Here is a 17,890-nt window from a genome sequence, read left to right as displayed (position 1 = left end):
GAGCACTTCCAGGGATGGAGCAGCCTCAGCTTCTTTGGCCAACCTGTACCACTGCCTCCCCAGCCTCACAGGGGAGAACTTCCTCATATTAGCCCATCTAAATCTCCCCTCTGTCAGTTTAAATCCATTCCCCCTTGTTCTGTCCCTACCTGCCCTTGTTAAAAGTCCATCTCCAGCTGTCCTGTTGGCCCCTTCAGGCACTGGAAGCTGCTCTAAGGTGTCCCGGGAGCCTTCTCCAGGCTGAACAAGCCCAGCTCTCTCAGCCTGTCTCCATAGCAAAGGTGCTTCAGCCCTTGGAGCATCTTTGTGGCCTCTGAACTCACCCCAACAGCTCTATGCCCTTGTGTTGTTGCCTCAGAGCTGGGTGCAAGACTGCAGGGGAGTCTCACCAGAGCAGAGGAGAAGTGGAGAATCCCCTCCCTCACCCTGCTGGTCACACTGCTGGTGATGCAGCCCAGGGCACGGTTGATTTCTGGGCTGCAAGTGAACACTTCTGGGTCATGGAGAGCTTCTTGTCAGCAAAGCTCACCTCATCTCTCTTACGTCTGTGGGGACTTCAGACCACTGTTCGCTAGTCCCTGTCCCCTTCGCTTCCCTGGGATGAGCAGCAGTGGACTTTGAGGTGGCTGAGCTTGTAGCTACCGCAGTTCTAAGCACAACTCCTGGGCTGTGAATGGGGTGACGTGGGATGATGCCAACCTGATGTGGCTGGAAGAAGCAAGGGGGTGGGATGCTGCAAAGCTGACCCTGCACTTTTCCCAGGAACCTTTGCTGTGCTTCTGGGAGGTCTTAAAGGCTGGGTGCCTTGGTCAGGCCTGATTGTACGGGCTTCTGAATCCTCTGTGCTTGGTTCAAAGTGTTCTTATCTTGAGGTAAGACATCTGGGGCATCTGCCTTTGACAGCAGCATTGACAGAAGAGTTCACCTGTGATAAAAATAACTGTTCCTGTCAATGCACACATCCTGCTGCTTTTAAAAGCCTGTTTGAAAGAGCTGCTGGAGGGGGAGAGGTTCTTCATGTGGTAGCAGCCTGCCTTGGAAGGGGGTGGCATTTCTGCCCTCAAGCCTGCTGGAGCCTTGGTGGCTGGAGTGGCCATCTCAGATTATCCCCAGCTGGACCAGGTCTCCACACAGGACACAGTCAGTCCCAGCCATGCTAAATACAGACTGATCAACGCTTGTTCCTCTGCCAGATCTGCTGCTACTGCAAAACTGCTGTGTGGTTGTGTGTGATAAGCAAGTTTCAGGGCTTTCCACCTGCAAGAGTCCCCCTACCTGGTTCCACATGAAGGACAAGGAGCAAAGAGCTGGTGAAATACTCTCTTGATCCTCCAACTTCTGTGCACAAATGGCTGCTTAAAGCCTCCATCCCTAGCTGCCTCCCCTCTCCCTTGGTGTGCTGGTTCCTGGTGTTTGCAGCCATCCCTGCTGCATCCTCCCCTCAGCCTGTCACCCCTCAGAGGGGCCCTTCCGTGCTACATGAGGCCAACAAAGAGATGGAAACCCATGGAGCAAGGGGACATCAGTACCCACCCGACCAGTGAGTATCCAGCACCATGCCAAAGAGTTGATGTGTGGCTGTGGATTCCCTCTGGGCTCTCTAGTGGGAAAGCACTAGGAGTGAAAGCCCAGCCATCTTCCCGAGTGTCATTTTTGTCTCATTTTTACCGTTTTGCTCTGTTTTACCCTGTGCAGGAGGCAGCCAAGTGCCCTCCACCCATGTTTGTGGGCAAGAAAGCCAAGATGTATCATAGGTGTGAAGGTGCCACATAGACACAGGTGGGTGCTGCGTGTCATGGGTGCTCCTGTCCAGGTAACACTGTGTTGTGGGTCTGTCATAGAAAATGGGGGTGTATCTGCTCTACAGGGATATCCTTGGCACTGGGCAGAGCATGTGGTGATGCTTCAAAGATGCTTAAAAATGAAAAGGACCCAACTTGTGACAGTCTCCAACACCAAAGTGAAACTGTGGATCAAGATGAGTGTTGGGTGATCACGGGTGTTTGTAGTTAGTTAGTAACGACCTGGGGCTGTCACACACCTTAAAGTGCATTTCTCCACTGGGAAGGAAATCGGGGAGTGTGAATATGCATCCTCCAAGTAGCTACAGTCTCGTCTCTGTGAAACGCCCTGTAGATGTCAGCAAATATCTGTGCATAAAACCACGCTGCATCCAATCCCAGTACCTGGACCCTGCTCCTCTGTCCATCTGGCTGCGTGGTACCAATGCCAACTTTCCTTTCCCTCTGGACACAGGCTGATGACCTCTGCTCTGAAATACATGTCCAATATGAATATGAACACAGTGTGCATGACTCTTACCAGAAAGAAAAACCGAGGGGAGGGAAGGAACTGGGGTGTGCGTGGGGTCCTCCGGTGCCGACCTCACCTTGGCGAAGTAGAGCATCCACAGCTCGTAGAGCCGCTCCCGGGAAGCCATGCCGGGCCGGCACGGCACGGGCAGCTCCGCCCCCCCCCATGGACGGGCCCTCCCCCAGGTACAGGGGGGGCGGTGACAAGGACCCCCCCAAGTAACTGATGCTAGAAGGGGGAGCTTTTCACAGCCCCCCTTTTACCTTCTCCCCCACGCAGCTCCGCTGCGGGGGGGAGAAGGTAAAAGGGGGGGTGCGAAAAGGTTAAATGCCCCCTTGAAGTAATCGTCCCCTCCAATCAACGCAACTGAGCCTTGCGCGCCCTAGGACAGCGGGGGAATAAGCGTAGCAAGGCCACAAAGAGGATGATTTGGGACAATTTTACCTTTTATTTGTTAAATCCCATTTATTGTGAATCATTTTATGTGCACCCCACCACCGAAGCTCGGCGCTCGGCGGGTTGAAGGCGCTCGGCGCTCGATGCGCGCATGCGCGCTGCGGGTTGTACGGAGCATAAGGAGAAGGGGAAAGACGGCGGCGCCCGGCGGTGGTGTGGAGGTGGCACAGGTGGCACCACCACAGGGTGGTGAGGCCCTGGCACAGGTTGCCCAGAGAAGCTGTGGCTGCCCCAGCCCTGGCAGCGTTCAAGGCCAGGTTGGACGGGGCCTGGGGCAACCTGGTCTAGTGGAAGGTGTCCCTGTGTATGCCAGGGGGTTGGAAGTGGGTGATCTTAAGGTCCTTTCCAAACCAAGCCATTCTGTGATTCCATGAAAGATCAGATCTCCCTGTTTTATATGCCCCCAAAAATCTGAAACCAAGGAAAGGGAAGCCAAAAATAAAAATGCCAATAAAACAACTCCACAGTATCCTGTTACCTGGAAGCCATTGGAAAGTCATGTGGGAGCAGCCTTGAAGGTAAGCTTTCTGCTGTGCCAAAGCAGAGGAGCCGCGCAGGGAAGTGCCATAGTCTCTTAACGTGTCTGTGCGTATTTTCTGCCCGCTTATGATATATAAAAAAGCGTTTCTGAAGCTGATTGCTTATGAAACCGCTGCTTAGCTCATGTTTTCATTGCTGCCTTTTATTAACAGGAAAACCCCACCAAGTTTTTGCAGGGAGCCTTATGAAAGCTCCCATGGTGACATTAGATCTTGTCAAGGTTAAGGTTGGTTTTCTGTGTATGTTTTAGGAAGCAAATGGTTCTAGCTCCCTAGGCCCTGCTGCAGGGAAAAGCGGGACAGGCTGTGCAGACATCTCCAGAATGAAGGCATTGGGGTTAAGAGCTAAGGAATGGGATTCTTCATATGTCTTTTATTTTGCAAATAAGGGGAAAGATGGCGGCGCCCGGCGGTGTTGTGGAGGTGGAGGAGGAGGCCCAGGGCCTGGTGTTGGGGAGGCTGGAGGAGGAAGCGCGGCCGCGGCGGCAGGAGAGGCTGAGGGCTCTGAGGCAGCGCACGCTGCAGGTCGGCGAGGGGCTGGCGGTGGGAGGTGTGTGGGGTGGGAGATGGAGGGGTGTGGAGGTCTGGAGTGGGCCTCTGTGTGTGTGTGTGGATGGTCTGAGGTGGGCTTGGTGGTTTGGGGGAGGGGAGAGAAGGGATGTGGGGGTCAGGGGGTCTCCAGTGGGTCTGTAGTTATTTGGGATGTGGGGGGCAGAGGGTGTGGAGAGTAGGTCTAGAGCTGTGAGAAGGATTGGGCAGGGACAGGAGCATCTGAGGGTAGGTGGGAGGTTCAGGGGTGCTAATGGGTCTGGAGCCCCCAGGCTGGGTGTAATGAGGGGTTCAGGTTGTGGGGCATTGGGGGTTTATGGGGCCAAGTGGGAGGAATGGCTGGTGCCTGGTGGGGTGTGTGGGGAAACAATGGGGAGCAGGCTGTGGGGTGGAGAGAGGAGGAGGGGAGAGTAGTGAGGCAGAGGGGGTGCCCTGCTGTGGGGAAGGGGATGTGGGGTGAGAGGGGTGCCAGAAAAAGCAGGGTGTGAGTGCTGGAGGGGGTTTGGGATTTATGTGATGGTCCTGAGCCTCCTTGGTCTTGTCTGTGGGTTTGTGTGGGCTCTGTATGACCCCAGGGCCTGTATGGCCTGTCCTCGGGCTTCCTCTGGCTTTTAGTTCTGCCTTTGCCATCCCTGGCCTTTGCTAACCCCCTCTCCCAGTGCGTGATTCAGCCTCTTGATTTTCCCGTGCTCTCTCCCCAGTTTGCTGTGTTTGCATCACATCTGGCAGCCAGGCCGCAACCTGGTTTGGTGGTGAGGATGGAAAGAGCTTCACCCCGGGATTAATTAATAACATGTTGCGTTTCTCTGCTGCTTTCTGGGCCTTCAGCTTCTCATCCAGGAGATGCTGAGACCTCGTTGCCTGTAGTGCAGGCTTGAGGCTACTGAAGCTGTGTTGCCAAAGCCAGGGTCCATACATGGTGGTTTTCTTCTTGGATGTGCGTGCTGTGCATGGTGCGGCAGGCTCCTTGCTCCGCCCCAGGGGAATTCACTGTGGTTAGTGTAAACCTTGTGTTGCAGAAGGTGCTGCTGGCAGCAAAATATCTGGGCTCAGTTATTACATTTATCTGAGAACTTTTGCCGTTGCTTGGATTCTCACCCAGAAAACTGTGGTTGTTTTTCCTGGTGTCCTTGTTGCCTCTGCAGATGCTGAGCTCAGAACATTACAATGGGGTTTTTATTTTATTTTTTTTTAATTGGGGATGGAGTAAACTTGACAAACTCGGTCATTAATATCTTGGCAGCTCCTGCTGAGGAAGGCGGCCGTGCTCCAGTGTGTCTCTGCACATCCTGGCATCGCTTGGTTCTCCTCTTTTGGGCTAGTAGGGCAGCGCTAGCTCTGCTCCTCTTCCACCACAACATCCTGAATTTGTTGATCCAGCTTAGTATGGACTACTAGCGTGGGAAGACGCTCTGTCCTTCCACTGAGGGCCCTTCTCTTGGGGCCACTAAAGGGAGCCGTGGTTTGGTGGTCAGGCCAAGTGTGTTCTGCTCTGGTTCTTGTCTTGAGGTGTACATTATGGTCGGGGAACTGAGCTTTATGAATCAGGAGAGTGGGATACAGCCCTGTGATGACTCTTACCAGGAAGAAGAACCGTGGAAAAGAAAAGCGTCTCCTAAAAGAAAAGCGTCTCCTAAAAGAAAAGCTCTTTCCTTTATTTTCTGTCCCATCTAGCAAATCTAGAAGGAGCGAGGCGTTGCGGAAGGAGTCATGCGTGGAGTGCTGTTCTCATCTGCGTTATTGCTGTAGGGTTTTTGTTCTTAATTTTAGGTGAGATTTTCTGACGTGGTCTCTGTGAAAGCTAATGTGGCCTTGAGCACTGCCAGGGATGGGGCAGCCACAGCTTCTCTGGGCAGACTTCTGTGAGGTTCGGGTATCCTCATCCCTGTGTGTGTCAGCTCCATCACCCATTTGCTCAGGAACCTGAATTTGCTCCCCTTACTTGCACCGTGTGTTTGTAGTACTGCAGAAGCCTCTGGTGACTGAGTAAGCGCCTTGTACCCCAAATACTCTTTTCTCCCTGTCCTTCCTATGTACCTTCCTGGGATAGTTTTGTCCCTTGGTTGTGGATCTCTGGTGTTCCCATACTGAGTCTGTCACCGGATTGAGATCTAGAAGGGAGCCCCTTGTACAAGCCCCCCCCCAACAGGGGTCCTGGGGGACATGGCGGGGCCAGGGGAGGAGATGGACACAACCGCTGTCCCTGTTCCCAGGTGGCCCCAGGGTCCCCATCCCTCCTGGAACCCCCTGCCATGTGCTGGGAACACGGCAGGGTTTTAGGGAAGAAATAATCCCCTTCACCCCAGTCTCTCTGAGACGGACACCCCAGCCCGTGGCATAGGAGCTGGGGGAGACACAGGGGGGTGTGTGATCCTTTCCTCCAGGATCCCCCCCACTACCCTTCCCCAAACCTGGACGCACGGATACTTAAGGAGAAAACAAAGCATAAGGGGCTTTGGAGGTGGATACGGAGGGTCCCCCACGCTGCCGCTCAGAACCCCCCATTCTCCAGGACCCCTGCCTGTGGGACCTGCCCCAGCAGAGGGAAATACGAGGGGGGGACGGGACGGGACGGGACAGGACAGGCGGTGGTGCCGGGAGGGTCCCCCCTGTACAGGGAACCCCCGTTTCCCCCCTGCTGCTGCTCCAATGTCACCGCGGCCGCACCTGCTGCTTGGCCAGGGTGCGGGGACCCGGAAGGGGGAAAGGAGACCCCCAAACCGGGTGTAAGGGGATGTGTGTACCCCCCAAATACCCCCGTGAGAGATGGGATGCGGTGGGGGAGTCCCGGAGGGTGCGGTGCCCCCCGAGGGGGATCGCGGAACTCGGGGTACGGGGGGGTGGTGTCATCCCCGTGATATAGCAATGGGGATCCGGGGCGGGGGGGGACGACACGCGGTGGCGGCTCCCAGGATGCGGCAGTAGGGTGCGGGCGGGGGGGGTTTGCGGTGACCCCCAAATAGGGAGAATGGGGCGGGGGGATCACGGGATGCCGCAATGAGGGGTACGGAGGGAACGCGGTGCCCCCCCAAGTCGGGGGTGAGACGGGGAGGAGGTGCCGGCAGGGGGTTGCAGGCAGGGTTTAGCGTTCCCCTTTCCCCTAGGGAAGGGGGATGCAGGCAGCGGGGTGATGGGGGTTAAAAGGGGTGCTGCCCCCCCACCCCACCCCCGAGGGGAGGGAAGGAACTGGGGTGTGCGTGGGGTCCTCCGGTGCCGACCTCCCCTTGGCGAAGTAGAGCATCCACAGCTCGTAGAGCCGCTCCCGGGAAGCCATGCCGGGCCGGCACGGCACGGGCAGCTCCGCCCCCCCCCCATGGACGGGCCCTCCCCCAGGTACAGGGGGGGCGGTGACAAGGACCCCCCCAAGTAACTGATGCGAGAAGGGGGAGCTTTTCACAGCCCCCCTTTTACCTTCTCCCCCACGCAGCTCCGCTGCGGGGGGGAGAAGGTAAAAGGGGGGGTGCGAAAAGGTTAAATGCCCCCTTGAAGTAATCGTCCCCTCCAATCAACGCAACTGAGCCTTGCGCGCCCTAGGACAGCGGGGGAATAAGCGTAGCAAGGCCACAAAGAGGATGATTTGGGACAATTTTACCATTTATTTGTTAAATCCCATTTATTTTGAATCATTTTATGTGCACCCCACCACCGAAGCTCGGCGCTCGGTGGGTTGAAGGCGCTCGGCGCTCGATGCGCGCATGCGCGCTGCGGGTTGTACGGAGTATAAGGAGAAGGGGAAAGACGGCGGCGCCCGGCGGTGGTGTGGAGGTGGCACAGGTGGCACCACCACAGGGTGGTGAGGCCCTGGCACAGGTTGCCCAGAGAAGCTGTGGCTGCCCCAGCCCTGGCAGCGTTCAAGGCCAGGTTGGACGGGGCCTGGGGCAACCTGGTCTAGTGGAAGGTGTCCCTGTGTATGCCAGGGGGTTGGAAGTGGGTGATCTTAAGGTCCTTTCCAAACCAAGCCATTCTGTGATTCCATGAAAGATCAGATCTCCCTGTTTTATATGCCCCCAAAAATCGGAAACCAAGGAAAGGGAAGCCAAAAATAAAAATGCCAATAAAACAACTCCACAGTATCCTGTTACCTGGAAGCCATTGGAAAGTCATGTGGGAGCAGCCTTGAAGGTAAGCTTTCTGCTGTGCCAAAGCAGAGGAGCCGCACAGGGAAGTGCCATAGTCTCTTAACGTGTCTGTGCGTATTTTCTGCCCGCTTATGATATATAAAAAAGCGTTTCTGAAGCTGATTGCTTATGAAACCGCTGCTTAGCTCATGTTTTCATTGCTGCCTTTTATTAACAGGAAAACCCCACCAAGTTTTTGCAGGGAGCCTTATGAAAGCTCCCGTGGTGACATTAGATCTTGTCAAGGTTAAGGTTGGTTTTCTGTGTATGTTTTAGGAAGCAAATGGTTCTAGCTGCCTAGGCCCTGCTGCGGGGAAAAGCGGGACAGGCTGTGCAGACATCTCCAGAACGAAGGCATTGGGGTTAAGAGCTAAGGAATGGGATTCTTCCTATGTCTTTTATTTTGCAAATGACTTGAGTATGGGCAGTAGAAGCTGTGTGAGGGCTGGATGGGTCTGGAGCTCGCTCTTTGCCCAAGGGTTGTTGTGCTGATGCTCATGACAGTGGTGAGGCTCCTCCTCACAGTATCGTGTGGTAAAGCCCCACTTATCTTCTCTTGTTTTTTTCTTGCCTAATGTTAAAAATCAGATTAAAATGTTCTCTGTGTGTTCCTCAGGAAGACTTTTATTTTTTTTTTTAGCTGAAGAAAACCTTTAACCCAATTTAAGCTTCAGCTTAGCACGACTGTATTTAGTTTAACAGTTCCTGACTGTCACCTAACTGTCCACTTTGAAGTAGACTCATAGCATCCCAGAATGGTTTGGGTTGAAAAGGACCTTAAAGCTCATCCAGTTCCAACCCCCTGCCACAGGCAGGGGCACCTTCCACTAGACCAGGCTGCTCCAAGCCCCATCCAGCCTGGCCTTGAGCACTGCCAGGGATGGGGCAGCCACAGCTTCTCTGGGCAGACTTCTGTGAGGTTCGGGTATCATCATCCCTGTGTGTGTCAGCTCCATCACCCATTTGCTCAGGAACCTGAATTTGCTCCCCTTACTTGCACCGTGTGTTTGTAGTACTGCAGAAGCCTCTGGTGACTGAGTAAGCGCCTTGTACCCCAAATACTCTTTTCTCCCTGTCCTTCCTATGTACCTTCCTGGGATAGTTTTTTCCCTTGGTTGTGGATCTCTGGTGTTCCCATACTGAGTCTGTCACCGGATTGAGATCTAGAAGGGAGCCCCTTGTACAAGCCCCCCCCCCAACAGGGGTCCTGGGGGACATGGCGGGGCCAGGGGAGGAGATGGACACAACCGCTGTCCCTGTTCCCAGGTGGCCCCAGGGTCCCCATCCCTCCTGGAACCCCCTGCCATGTGCTGGGAACACGGCAGGGTTTTCGGGAAGAAATAATCCCCTTCACCCCAATCTCTCTGGGACGGACACCCCAGCCCGTGGCATAGGAGCTGGGGGAGACACAGGGGGGTGTGTGATCCTTTCCTCCAGGATCCCCCCCACTACCCTTCCCCAAACCTGGACGCACGGATACTTAAGGAGAAAACAAAGCATAAGGGGCTTTGGAGGTGGATACGGAGGGTCCCCCACGCTGCCGCTCAGAACCCCCCATTCTCCAGGACCCCTGCCTGTGGGACCTGCCCCAGCAGAGGGAAATACGAGGGGGGGACGGGACGGGACGGGACGGGACAGGACAGGCGGTGGTGCCGGGAGGGTCCCCCCTGTACAGGGAACCCCCGTTTCCCCCCTGCTGCTGCTCCAATGTCACCGCGGCCGCACCTGCTGCTTGGCAAGGGTGCGGGGACCCGGAAGGGGGAAAGGACCCCCCCAAACCCACCCGGGCCGGGTGTAAGGGGATGTGTGTACCCCCCAAATACCCCCGTGAGAGATGGGATGCGGTGGGGGAGTCCCGGAGGGTGGGGTGCGGTGCCCCCCGAGGGGGATCGCGGAACTCGGGGTACGGGGGGGGGGGTGTCATCCCCGTGATATAGCAATGGGGATCCGGGGCGGGGGGGGACGACACGCGGTGGCGGCTCCCAGGATGCGGCAGTAGGGTGCGGGCGGGGGGGGTTTGCGGTGACCCCCAAATAGGGAGAATGGGGCGGGGGGATCACGGGATGCCGCAATGAGGGGTACGGAGGGAACGCGGTGCCCCCCCAAGTCGGGGGTGAGACGGGGAGGAGGTGCCGGCAGGGGGTTGCAGGCAGGGTTTAGCGTTCCCCTTTCCCCTAGGGAAGGGGGATGCAGGCAGCGGGGTGATGGGGGTTAAAAGGGGTGCTGCCCCCCCACCCCACCCCACCCCCGAGGGGAGGGAAGGAACTGGGGTGTGCGTGGGGTCCTCCGGTGCCGACCTCACCTTGGCGAAGTAGAGCATCCACAGCTCGTAGAGCCGCTCCCGGGAAGCCATGCCGGGCCGGCACGGCACGGGCAGCTCCGCCCCCCCCCATGGACGGGCCCTCCCCCAGGTACAGGGGGGGCGGTGACAAGGACCCCCCCAAGTAACTGATGCGAGAAGGGGGAGCTTTTCACAGCCCCCCTTTTACCTTCTCCCCCACGCAGCTCCGCTGCGGGGGGGAGAAGGTAAAAGGGGGGGTGCGAAAAGGTTAAATGCCCCCTTGAAGTAATCGTCCCCTCCAATCAACGCAACTGAGCCTTGCGCGCCCTAGGACAGCGGGGGAATAAGCGTAGCAAGGCCACAAAGAGGATGATTTGGGACAATTTTACCTTTTATTTGTTAAATCCCATTTATTTTGAATCATTTTATGTGCACCCCACCACCGAAGCTCGGCGCTCGGTGGGTTGAAGGCGCTCGGCGCGTTGAAGGCGCTCGGCGCTCGATGCGCGCATGCGCGCTGCGGGTTGTACGGAGTATAAGGAGAAGGGGAAAGACGGCGGCGCCCGGCGGTGGTGTGGAGGTGGCACAGGTGGCACCACCACAGGGTGGTGAGGCCCTGGCACAGGTTGCCCAGAGAAGCTGTGGCTGCCCCAGCCCTGGCAGCGTTCAAGGCCAGGTTGGACGGGGCCTGGGGCAACCTGGTCTAGTGGAAGGTGTCCCTGTGTATGCCAGGGGGTTGGAAGTGGGTGATCTTAAGGTCCTTTCCAAACCAAGCCATTCTGTGATTCCATGAAAGATCAGATCTCCCTGTTTTATATGCCCCCAAAAATCTGAAACCAAGGAAAGGGAAGCCAAAAATAAAAATGCCAATAAAACAACTCCACAGTATCCTGTTACCTGGAAGCCATTGGAAAGTCATGTGGGAGCAGCCTTGAAGGTAAGCTTTCTGCTGTGCCAAAGCAGAGGAGCCGCACAGGGAAGTGCCATAGTCTCTTAACGTGTCTGTGCGTATTTTCTGCCCGCTTATGATATATAAAAAAGCGTTTCTGAAGCTGATTGCTTATGAAACCGCTGCTTAGCTCATGTTTTCATTGCTGCCTTTTATTAACAGGAAAACCCCACCAAGTTTTTGCAGGGAGCCTTATGAAAGCTCCCATGGTGACATTAGATCTTGTCAAGGTTAAGGTTGGTTTTCTGTGTATGTTTTAGGAAGCAAATGGTTCTAGCTCCCTAGGCCCTGCTGCGGGGAAAAGCGGGACAGGCTGTGCAGACATCTCCAGAACGAAGGCATTGGGGTTAAGAGCTAAGGAATGGGATTCTTCCTATGTCTTTTATTTTGCAAATGACTTGAGTATGGGCAGTAGAAGCTGTGTGAGGGCTGGATGGGTCTGGAGCTCGCTCTTTGCCCAAGGGTTGTTGTGCTGATGCTCATGACAGTGGTGAGGCTCCTCCTCACAGTATCGTGTGGTAAAGCCCCACTTATCTTCTCTTTTTTTTTTCTTGCCTAATGTTAAAAATCAGAATAAAATGTTCTCTGTGTGTTCCTCAGGAAGACTTTTTTTTTTTTTTTAGCTGAAGAAAACCTTTAACCCAATTTAAGCTTCAGCTTAGCACGACTGTATTTAGTTTAGCAGTTCCTGACTGTCACCTAACTGTCCACTTTGAAGTAGACTCATAGCATCCCAGAATGGTTTGGGTTGAAAAGGACCTTAAAGCTCATCCAGTTCCAACCCCCTGCCACAGGCAGGGGCACCTTCCACTAGACCAGGCTGCTCCAAGCCCCATCCAGCCTGGCCTTGAGCACTGCCAGGGATGGGGCAGCCACAGCTTCTCTGGGCAGACGTCTGTGAGGTTCGGGTATCCTCATCCCTGTGTGTGTCAGCTCCATCACCCATTTGCTCAGGAACCTGAATTTGCTCCCCTTACTTGCACCGTGTGTTTGTAGTACTGCAGAAGCCTCTGGTGACTGAGTAAGCGCCTTGTACCCCAAATACTCTTTTCTCCCTGTCCTTCCTATGTACCTTCCTGGGATAGTTTTTTCCCTTGGTTGTGGATCTCTGGTGTTCCCATACTGAGTCTGTCACTGGATTGAGATCTAGAAGGGAGCCCCTTGTACAAGCCCCCCCCCCCAACAGGGGTCCTGGGGGACATGGCGGGGCCAGGGGAGGAGATGGACACAACCGCTGTCCCTGTTCCCAGGTGGCCCCAGGGTCCCCATCCCTCCTGGAACCCCCTGCCATGTGCTGGGAACATGTGGAGGATTGGCTTGTCGAAAAAAGGTCAAAGGTCATGCTCCCATCAACGAGCTGAAACAAGACATCTGTGTAGAAGATGGTGCAAACCTCTCACGCCAGATAATGAGGAAATGAAGGACACCGGCAAACAGCAACATACTATGACCAATCACAGCCAAGGCCACTAAGTGATAAGTGCATGAGAAGGAGGATGGGGGGGGGTGCACGGTGTAGCTGCAAAAATGTAGAAGCTATAAACCAATGATCTTGTAACATGTAAAAGCTATGAGCCAATGATCTCTCTGTAACCAAACTATAAACATGCAAGCAAGGTATATAAGTATCGATCTGCTTAGCAATAAACGAGACTTGTCGGTCATCATCTGATGAGCTCGTCTCCCGGCGATTCCCACAAATGGTGACCCCGACGTGATCCCTCGAACACCACGGTGGGACGACGTAAGTTGTGCTCGGGTCCTGATCGCAGCCACAGGACGGTCAAAGCGCCAAGATCTCGGGATTTTAAGCGCCGGACCCTGGGTGACCGTATAGACGAGCCCGGCCGATACGCGCCGCCGAAACCTGAAGGGGCTGCAACAAGCGCGCTAAAGGTATGGAAAGGCAAGCGGCGTATGATTTATTTACTGCCTTCTTACAAAAGCGGCAGGTTAAAGGGATCGACCTGCAGAAAGACCTGCAGGGACCGTTAGCTTATGGACAGTCTAAGGGATGTTTTGTTAACCCTCACAGTGTCCATGAATTAGCAGAATGGCGAAAATTTGGAGATAAGATTTGGCAAGCTATATATAATACCCTGTTAAAACAAAAGGCTGGGAAGACAGCAGGGATCAGGAAAGCTCCGAAGAACGCAGCCACGGAGGGCAGTGACACTGTGAAACATTTGTTGGTCATTTGGAGAACTATTTTAGAGATGTTAAAGTCAAAAAGTGAGATCGTGGAACCCAGTGTCCCCCCCCCACCCCTGGCCACCCTTGAGCCTCTGCCAGTTGCCGCCGTGGCTGCAAAGTCTGAAGACAGAGATGAAGACACTCTTTTTGACCCAGACCCTATTGACCCCAAGAAAGAGCCTGTGCGTGCTCATCAGGCTGCTGTTGCTGCTTCTGAAGTTCTGACGCCTGTTAATTCTGATGCTGACCTGGATGATCCTTTTAACATGGAGCCGGAAAAGAAGCCTAATTTATATCCCCCAGATCCTCATGATAAATGGACAGCTGTAAAGGAAGAAGCGAGATGGGTGTGGGATGCAGATGTATTGTGTGCTTTCCCTGTGATGTATGTGCTGGATCAAGACCCGTGGTGGGAAGGTCTCTCGTATGCCCTTATCAGGGGTATCGAGAGGACTGTGGTGGACTGTGGTGGTCCGTGGACTTGGGGTCCCATATACAACTCATTTGATACAGTCTGTCTGTGATACTCATGTACTAGAAGTTAGCAAATATGTCTATGATCTTATTGATGCTTGGAAACCTTTATAGATATTGCTGGCCACTTCTTCTGACATAGGCTGGCCACCTGTGTCAGAATGAGTGTGCATTTTGGTCAGTATAAAAGCCCAAGCCTCATGCGATGTGAGGGAGGCAGAGCCTCTGTGGGGACGCTCGCTAGGGCTGAGCCTGCCACCTCACACTGCGATGATGCTTGTTGGAGCTGGTTTCCTGATAGTCTTCACAGGGTCCTTATGCCACATTCTGTACGTGGAACTGTGTAGTGCGAGTAATGATTGTCTGGATTTTGTGTTTCAAACACTGTAGTTGTGTGAAATGTGCTTGTGGGATCCCATATGCATACGTATGTGTGTGTGTGTGTGTGATGAGAGCAGATGGTGTTCTATGTATTTTTTTTTGTTATCGTGTTCATGTAAAAGTTTTTAACAGGTAGTGGTTTAACATTTCAGGCAAGAAAGGGTTAATGCAAAAGTGTGGTTGCTGACAGGTATTTATGGCTGCTGCTGAAGCAGGCAGGCAGCTGTAGCTGCTGCCCAGCAGGCTGCTGTTTGTAGCCGCGCAAGGCAGAGCGAACAACTTCTGAAAAAAGGTAAAGTTGCAGAGCACAGGCAGACAAATGCGAACCCAGGTGATAGACTGGAAATCTATTCAGAGAGAGGCTCTGTCAAACAATGATTTTGATTGTTGCAGGAAAAGATTCTCGCCTTTCCTGTTAAGTACCAGATTAACGCTCAAGGTCAGGCAGTAAATGCTGAAATGTCTCCCTTAAATTGGAAATTGCTATCTCAGTTAAGGCAAACTGTTATTTCTACAGGCATTCAGTTTGAACCCACTAGGCAGATGTTGTCATATATTTGGGGAACAGATTTGCTGTTATATTAAAAGTATTGTGAAATTGATCCTCACCCCTTCGCAGTTGTTGTTATGGAACATGTATTGGCAGAAAACCTGTCAAGAGGCAGTTGCAGTTCAGCAAGGCCAGGGAGATCCCCTGATTGGGGTGCAATTACAACACCTGATGGGAACTGGACAGTTCTCCACTAAGGAGGCTCAAGTCCAGCTAGGTCCAGAATTGTTAAAAGAATCTATGAAACTAGCCTTGCTACTGGGGAGATCATCATCTGCGTTGAAAGGACTATTCATTGTTCCAGGTGCCATCGATGCTGATTATATGGGTGAAATTACGTTAAATTATTTATGCATCTTTGGTGATGAACAAACTCCAGCGGTTATTAAGCACTTTGTACAAACAGAAGATAAAGCCTTCTTTTAAGGCGTACTATCGAGATCCTAATACAGATTTGTGGCAGGGACCGGCAGAAGTAATATATCTGGGCCGTGGTTACGCCTGTGTTTGTGCTCCTGCAGGACCCTTGTGGGTACCATCCAAGTGACTAAGACCGGCTGTTGCAGAAGCTCCAGTGACGGCGTCTCCGAGCTAGTGTATGGACCCTGACTCGCAGGCCCGGGAGCAGCGTTGCTTGCGCGGAGCGCTACAGCCACTAATAGAAGAACTTAACTCCTTAGTCAACACAGAGCTTTCATTGAGCACGGTCGCCCTCCTAGATCCGGTCCATGGCCACAGGCATATAGTGGTACAACTGAGATTGGTGATACAAGTGCTTCGGTAACTCTGTAGTTTTTGTCATCAGTGTGACCCTACAGTAGAATTATATTGTGGTGGTTGTCAGTCTATAAGGCGTCTTCGCCAGAGTTAGCTGAAACAAAGACCTTTTGTATAGTCTGTCAAATTATCTTTTATGCAACCCGCTTATAGCGCTTCAGAAATATTTAGCTGATTTTAGAAGTACAGATTTTGAATTACTCGAGTTATTTGAAAATCGAGGTTCACTTCATAGAGCTGCATATACGTTTGCTTTACAAGCTGCTTTGCCGTTATAGGTCTCATAATTATAGGGGGTTTGTTACTTTGTTATGCTTTGCAATGTTGTTCTGCTTGTTTACAACGACTCCTGACTCAGTCCTTATTCCTTTATAAAGAAAAAGGGGGAATTGTGGAGGATTGGCTTGTCGAAAAAGGTCAAAAGGTCACGCTCCCATCACCGAGCTGAAACAAGACATCTGTGTAGAAGATGGTGCAAACCTCTCACGCCAGATAATGAGGAAATGAAGGACACCGGCAAACAGCAACATACTATGACCAATCACAGCCAAGGCCACTAAGTGATAAGTGCATGAGAAGGAGGATGGTGGGGGGGTGCACGGTGTAGCTGCAAAAATGTAGAAGCTATAAACCAATGATCTTGTAACATGTAGAAGCTATGAGCCAATGATCTCTCTGTAACCAAACTATAAACATGCAAGCAAGGTATATAAGTATCCATCTGCTTAGCAATAAATGAGACTTGTCGGTCATCATCGGATGAGCTCGTCTCCCGGCGATTCCCACACCCCAGCCAGTGGCATAGGAGCTGGGGGAGACACAGGGGGGTGTGTGATCCTTTCCTCCAGGATCCCCCCCACTACCCTTCCCCAAACCTGGACGCACGGATACTTAAGGAGAAAACAAAGCATAAGGGGCTTTGGAGGTGGATACGGAGGGTCCCCCACGCTGCCGCTCAGAACCCCCCATTCTCCAGGACCCCTGCCTGTGGGACCTGCCCCAGCAGAGGGAAATACGAGGGGGGGACGGGACGGGACGGGACGGGACAGGCGGTGGTGCCGGGAGGGTCCCCCCTGTACAGGGAACCCCCGTTTCCCCCCTGCTGCTGCTCCAATGTCACCGCGGCCGCACCTGCTGCTTGGCAAGGGTGCGGGGACCCGGAAGGGGGAAAGGACCCCCCCAAACCCACCCGGGCCGGGTGTAAGGGGATGTGTGTACCCCCCAAATACCCCCGTGAGAGATGGGATGCGGTGGGGGAGTCCCGGAGGGTGCGGTGCCCCCCGAGGGGGATCGCGGAACTCGGGGTACGGGGGGGGGGGTGTCATCCCCGTGATATAGCAATGGGGATCCGGGGCGGGGGGGGACGACACGCGGTGGCGGCTCCCAGGATGCGGCAGTAGGGTGCGGGCGGGGGGGGTTTGCGGTGACCCCCAAATAGGGAGAATGGGGCGGGGGGATCACGGGATGCCGCAATGAGGGGTACGGAGGGAACGCGGTGCCCCCCCAAGTCGGGGGTGAGACGGGGAGGAGGTGCCGGCAGGGGGTTGCAGGCAGGGTTTAGCGTTCCCCTTTCCCCTAGGGAAGGGGGATGCAGGCAGCGGGGTGATGGGGGTTAAAAGGGGTGCTGCCCCCCCACCCCACCCCACCCCCGAGGGGAGGGAAGGAACTGGGGTGTGCGTGGGGTCCTCCGGTGCCGACCTCACCTTGGCGAAGTAGAGCATCCACAGCTCGTAGAGCCGCTCCCGGGAAGCCATGCCGGGCCGGCACGGCACGGGCAGCTCCGCCCCCCCCCCATGGACGGGCCCTCCCCCAGGTACAGGGGGGGCGGTGACAAGGACCCCCCCAAGTAACTGATGCTAGAAGGGGGAGCTTTTCACAGCCCCCCTTTTACCTTCTCCCCCACGCAGCTCCGCTGCGGGGGGGAGAAGGTAAAAGGGGGGGTGCGAAAAGGTTAAATGCCCCCTTGAAGTAATCGTCCCCTCCAATCAACGCAACTGAGCCTTGCGCGCCCTAGGACAGCGGGGGAATAAGCGTAGCAAGGCCACAAAGAGGATGATTTGGGACAATTTTACCTTTTATTTGTTAAATCCCATTTATTTTGAATCATTTTATGTGCACCCCACCACCGAAGCTCGGCGCTCGGTGGGTTGAAGGCGCTCGGCGCTCGATGCGCGCATGCGCGCTGCGGGTTGTACGGAGTATAAGGAGAAGGGGAAAGACGGCGGCGCCCGGCGGTGGTGTGGAGGTGGCACAGGTGGCACCACCACAGGGTGGTGAGGCCCTGGCACAGGTTGCCCAGAGAAGCTGTGG

At 54.4% G+C, this 17,890-nt stretch overlaps 1 long non-coding RNA gene across 1 annotated transcript; it reads left to right on the top strand.

Moving 5' to 3' along the window:
* Positions 1-3,810: 3,810 nt before the first annotated feature.
* On the top strand, positions 3,811-16,297 carry LOC136008160 (uncharacterized). Its single transcript, XR_010610006.1, has 3 exons — positions 3,811-3,833; positions 12,456-14,545; positions 15,958-16,297. It is a non-coding gene; the product is annotated as an uncharacterized LOC136008160 (long non-coding RNA).
* Positions 16,298-17,890: the final 1,593 nt, after the last annotated feature.

Source organism: Lathamus discolor, chromosome 2, assembly GCF_037157495.1.
Source record: "Lathamus discolor isolate bLatDis1 chromosome 2, bLatDis1.hap1, whole genome shotgun sequence".
Classification (NCBI taxonomy): domain Eukaryota; kingdom Metazoa; phylum Chordata; class Aves; order Psittaciformes; family Psittacidae; genus Lathamus; species Lathamus discolor.
This window is presented reverse-complemented; position numbering and strand designations above follow the sequence as displayed.